Consider the following 5,642-nt stretch of genomic DNA (forward strand, 5'->3'; position numbering starts at 1 on the left):
AGCCATATCTGCAACCTACACCACAGCTCATGGCAACGCAGGATCTTTAACCCATTGAGCAGGGCCAGGGATCAAATCCGCAACCTAATGGTTCCTAGTCGGATTCGTTGCCACTGCACCACGATGGGAACTCCAGGTGTCACTTATTAAAAAAAAAAAATTATTGGAGTATAGTTGACTTACAATATTACATTAGTTTCAGGTTTATAGCAAGGTGAATCAGTTATACATATACACCTATCCATTCCTTTTCAGATTCTCTTTCCCACATAGGTTATTATAGAGTACTGAGTAGATTTCCCTGTGCTATACAGTAGGTCCTTGTTACTTACCCATTTTATATAAAGTAGTGTGTGTGTGTTAATCCCAACCTCCTCATTTAATTCTCTCCCCAACGTTTCCCCTCTGGAAACCCTAAATTTGGTGTTGAAATATTTGAGTCTATTTCTGATGGAAAGCTTTGTGAATAAGATCTTTTGTATCATTTTTACTAGATTCCACATATTAGTGACCTCATATTATGTTTGTCTTTCTCTGCCTGACTTACTTCACTTAGTATGATAATGTCTAGGCCCATCCATGTTGCTGTAAATGGTGTTATTTCATTCCTTTTTATTCTATTTTATATATATATATATGCGTGTGTGTGTGTGTATATAAATACCGTATCTTCTTTATCTCTTCCTCTGTTGATGAACATTTAGGTTGCTTCCATGTCTTGGCTATTGTAAATAGGGCTGCAATGAACATTGGGGGGCATGTATCTTTTTGAATTATGTTTTTCTCCAGGCATATGCCCAGGAACGGAACTGCTGGATCATAGGGTAGTTCTCTTCATTGTTTTTTGGGGGTTTTTTGGGTTTTTTTTGGTTTTTTGTTTTTTTGGTTTTTTTTTTTTTTTTGCTTTTTACAAGTTTTTATTGCAAAAAATAAAGCCGAGGTTAATTTCACATAAATATCTGGGGAGGGAAGGGGAGAGGGATGGGGTAGGGGCTTGGCCCCTACCTCCTCTTCCCTTTCACACTGTATTGTAAAAGCAAAGGGGATGGCTTGCCGAACCAGCGGGAGAGCCATATCTGCTTCATGGTCATGTGATCAGGGAGAACTTCATTGTCAAAAAGGAGCTGCACATGCTGGGGACTTAACATCAAGCGGTGACAGATGACCTTCTGGAAATGGCGAACCTCAGCTCTAACAGAACATCGGACATATTTGTTCTGCAGGACGCTTTTATTCTTGTCTTTGCTAGAACTCAGCCTCTCCAGGCATAGGCTTAGCTGCTCATCATAGTGATAGTAGTGGGCTTTTGAGTGGTCGAAACTGCTGAAGGGGAGGCCGAGGTTGCTCAGGGCTGGCTCTTCCCCACTGGGCTGAGTGATCCTGTCCAAGTCTCGGGACTGGTAGAATTCTCGGATCTGTTTCTCTTCATTGTCTTGCAAGCCTGGCACTAGCTTGGACACGATGTCCTGCATGACCTGGTCCAGTTTGAGGTTGAGCAGTGGCTGTGTCTCATGGATCTTGATGTTGCACATGGGGCAGTACTTGCTGGTTTGGAGGTACTTCACAATACAACTCTTGCAGAACATATGAAGACACTCAGTGATGGTAGTGGCATCCACGAAGTAGACTGCGCACAGGCAGCAGACCTGTGCTCATTCAAGTCTTTGATCTTTACTCGAACCTCCTCCTGGTTCTGTAGCGGGTCCGTCTTGTGCACTGACTGGAGCTGGTTCCGAAGCCTCATCGTGATCACTCTCTTCATAGTTTTTAAAGGAAACTCCATACTGTCGTCCACAGTGGTTGCACCAACTTACATTTTCTCCCACAGTGTAGGACGGTTCTTTTTTCTTCAGTGTAGGACGGTTCTTATTGTTTGTAGACTTTTTTATGATGGCCATTCTGACTGGTGTGAGGTGATACCTCATTGTAGTTTTGATTTGCATTTATCTAATAATTAGTGATGTTGAGCATCTTTTCATGTGCTTTTTGGCCATCTGTCGTCTTTGGGAAAATGTTGTCCCTTATTTTTTAAGGCAGGTTAATTGGAATGTAATTTACACACAATACGTTTTTAGTGTACATTCTTTTGAGTTTTGACAAACACATAAATTGTGTATCTACTACCACAGTCAAGATTAAGAATGGTTTCATTATCCAGAAGAATTCCCTTTGTAGTTAGTCCCTCCTCCCCCAGCTCTCTGGCTCCTGACAACCTCTGGTCTGTTTTCTGTCCCTATAGTTTTTACCTAAATGAAATTTTACATCATATAATGGCTCTTTAGTCTGGTTTCTTCACTTATTGTAATGCATTTGGGATTTCTCCCTGTGTTGTGTGTATCAATCGATTGCTCCTTTTTATTGCTGAGTAATATTCCTTAGTATCAGTGTACCACACTTTGTACCCATTCCCAGTAGAAGATACAAAAATGCTTAAAGGAAATTATTACTCAAAATGGAGTCAGGAAGCCCTGAAGGGGGTGCTCTAACTCATGTTCCATGATGGCAGTTACTTTACAATATTCCAGTAGGAAGAAGGAAGATTTTCTCCTGGTGCAGCAACAGCCCAGCCACTGAAAAGCCACCATAACGGTAAACTCTTGCTCTCCTCCAATGACTTTTTGTTCAAACAGCCCAAGTCCCTCCTTTTATCTATGAAAGACATGCTCCTCTCATTTGTTCTCTGGACTAGCCTTTGTTTAACCATCTTTTGCATTTTCTGAAATGCAATTCCTCTGCTATTCCCAAATAAACTTGATTTTGCTTTTTGTTTTAAAGGTCAACAAAGGCCATTGGAGGGAGTTCCTGTAGTGGCTCAGTGGTTAACGAATCTGACTAGGAACAATGAGGTTGCGGGTTCGTTCCCTGGCCTTGCTCAGTGGGGCGAGGATCCGATGTTGCCGTGAGCTGTGGTGTAGGTTGCAGATTCAGCTTGGATCCCACGTTGCTGTGGCTCTGGCGTGGGCTGGTGGCTACGGCTCCGATTCGACCCCTAGCCTGGGAACCTCCATATGCCGAGTGTGCGGCCCTAGAAAACACAAACAAACAAACAAACAAAACAAAACAAAACAAAACAAAAAAAGCCATTGGATTGTTTTTGGGTTTTGGCAATAACGAGTAACTCCACTGTCAATGTTTCCATTCAGTTTATTTTTTGTATGTGAACGTGTTTTTTATTTCTTTAGGCTGTTTAGAAGTGGGGTCTTATGTAGTATGTGTTTAACTTAATAAGAAAGTGCCAAACTGTTTTCCAAACAGTGGTTGTATCATTTTTGCATTCCCATCTTGAATGTATGAAAGTTCCAGTCAGCACTGGAACAAATCGAGTGAGCACAAGTCTTTTCGTTTTGTTTTAAAGGTAGTTAATATCCCCTTTCTTTTCTCTCTCTCTTATTAAATTTGCAGCATTTCCTTCTAGATGGGATTCTGTGGTGTTTGGATATGGGTAGAGAATGTTGGATGTTTTGTGAATCACAAAGTAAGAGTAGCTGACAGAAGTGGAGAGGGCTCAGTTGGATTTGTTGAGGAGGCCTAAGCAACATTTGCTCTTATGTTCAGTGTACTAGGTAGTTTTTTCTCTCTTAACTGCTTTAGCAAAACTTGAAGGCAGTTCCTACCTCTTTTGATAGTCATACAACCTGCTTCACAGAGAAAACAAAGAATAGGAAAAAAGGTGAGGTGGCAGATATTGGGGTACATTCGTGAAGTAATCCCACACTTTTGGGCAAAGTTATCCTCAAACACATATTATTTTCATCACACACCATTATTTTACAACTATAATGAAAAATATATGGATGTGATTGTCTGTTCCTTGGACCCTTTTTCAGGAGTAATGCACTTGAGTTCATATTTCCCCCACTATTTCATGTGACAAAGAACTTGGATTTGCAGCATGACTGGCTAAAAACAATTTGTAGTCTGGGTTAAAGAACTGACTGCAGATTACAGGTAAATTAAATGAGGTCAACTAAAACCCCTAGATGAGGGTATACTCTAAGACATAAATGTTATTTCTCACTCACTTCACCTACCAGTCAGCATTCAGTGATGGGAGATCCAACCTCAGTCTCTGACCCTACAGCAGGTACATGGGGATGGTGGTTCTTTAAATTAGTGGCTGCTATAGATAAAGGCAACTCTCTGCCAGTAAAACTTGAAAGGCTAAGCTCACTTGAAACAAATATTTCGCAGGAACACAGAGCTCTTGTAGTCCCCTGAGTCTTCCAGAGCCAGCCCCCAGCTCTCAGAAGCATCAGCAGCAGGGAAACCCCATGTCTGGTAATGCATCGCTCTGGAGATGCAAGCATGTCAGCGTCAAAGGCATCTTCCTGTGAGAACAAAGGCTAGAATGGAGACCAGTTCAGATGGCTCCTGGTTTTTCCTACCTCATGGCTTCCTTCGCCTATCACAGCTAGAACTGAGCCTTGCGCCAGCTGATGATTGTAATAAAATATGACTCTGGGAGGAAGATTTGCTATTTCTTTGTTTCATCCCAGAATCATTTCACAAGGCCCCGTGTACTAGAATGTTTGACTTTGTCACCTTTCAAATCACTTCTCCCTCTCCGGAGCCCCCGCCTCTCCAATGGGTAGGGCAGCATGGCGGGTGTGGACCAAATGGACTTTAACATGGGTGAGGTCACTGTCCAAAGGGTCAGGATTACTCACTTTAAGTGATATTAAACTGGAATTAGGGTTTGGGAAATTGGGAGGAGAGGATTGGAAAGAAAAAATAGTATAAAGATGCAGACTCCAGAAAACAGAGGCATAGCCCTGAGTCTGTATCCTTGAGTCCAAATAAGTTGTGTTTATAAAGAACATGTACTGATGCTTTAAGTGCCAGAATCATTGGTTCAATCATTCAGTCATTTGACAAATATTTATGGGCCACCAATTTAGGATTAGACTCTGAGTACTAGGAAAATAGATGGGATTTTCTTGGACACTTACATTCTGGTGAGGGGAAACAGATAATAAAAAAGTAAACAAATGATAGGATGAAATGATGCAGACTGGAGAAGGAGAAACTGGAGTGACATACATAACAAGATTTACCATTTTGACAAAAATGTACAATTCAGCAGCATTAAATACATCCCACATTGTCATATGGCCATCAGGATCCATCTCTAGAACTCTTCCACCCTTCCACAGAAACTACTCCTTAAATGCTAACTCCCCATTCTGCTGTCCCCCAGCCCCAGGCAACCACTGTTCTACTTTCTGTCTTTATGGATTTGCCTTCTCTCGGTACCTCCTATAAATGGGATTTTATAGCTGTCTTTTTGTGGCTGGCTTATTTCACTTGGCACTACGTTTTCAAGGTTCGTCTGTGTGGTACCATTTGTCAGAATTCCCTTGTTAAGCCTGGATAGTATTCCAGTGTATGTATAGACCATATTTTGTTGGCTTACTCATCTGTGGATGAACATGGGATGGTTTTCACTTTTTGGCTGCTGTGAATAATGCTGCCAGGAACATGGGTGTTGAGACTCAGCTTTTAGTTGTTGGCATCAGTGGTCTAATTTAACTCTTGCAATGAATGTATGTGTGATTAAAACACAGATCCGCAACATGAGTCGTGTTTCCAGAAATCAAAACAAAAAAACCCAAAAAACCACATGGTGGCAAACGGTAAAGTGA

General features: G+C 41.5%; 1 pseudogene across 1 annotated transcript; it reads right to left on the reverse strand.

Annotated features, from left to right (window-relative positions):
• Positions 1-900: 900 nt before the first annotated feature.
• On the reverse strand, positions 901-1,744 carry LOC100736621 (polycomb group RING finger protein 1 pseudogene; annotated as a pseudogene). Its single transcript, XR_014816676.1, has one exon. The product of XR_014816676.1 is annotated as a polycomb group RING finger protein 1 pseudogene (transcript).
• Between the last annotated feature and the right edge of the window lie 3,898 nt (positions 1,745-5,642).

The sequence above is a fragment of the Sus scrofa genome, chromosome 9 (genome assembly GCF_054392235.1).
Source record: "Sus scrofa isolate SSC_HxYL_T2T_F1_AM1 chromosome 9, Sscrofa_HxYL_maternal_Yorkshire_Landrace_v2.0, whole genome shotgun sequence".
Lineage (NCBI taxonomy): Eukaryota > Metazoa > Chordata > Mammalia > Artiodactyla > Suidae > Sus > Sus scrofa.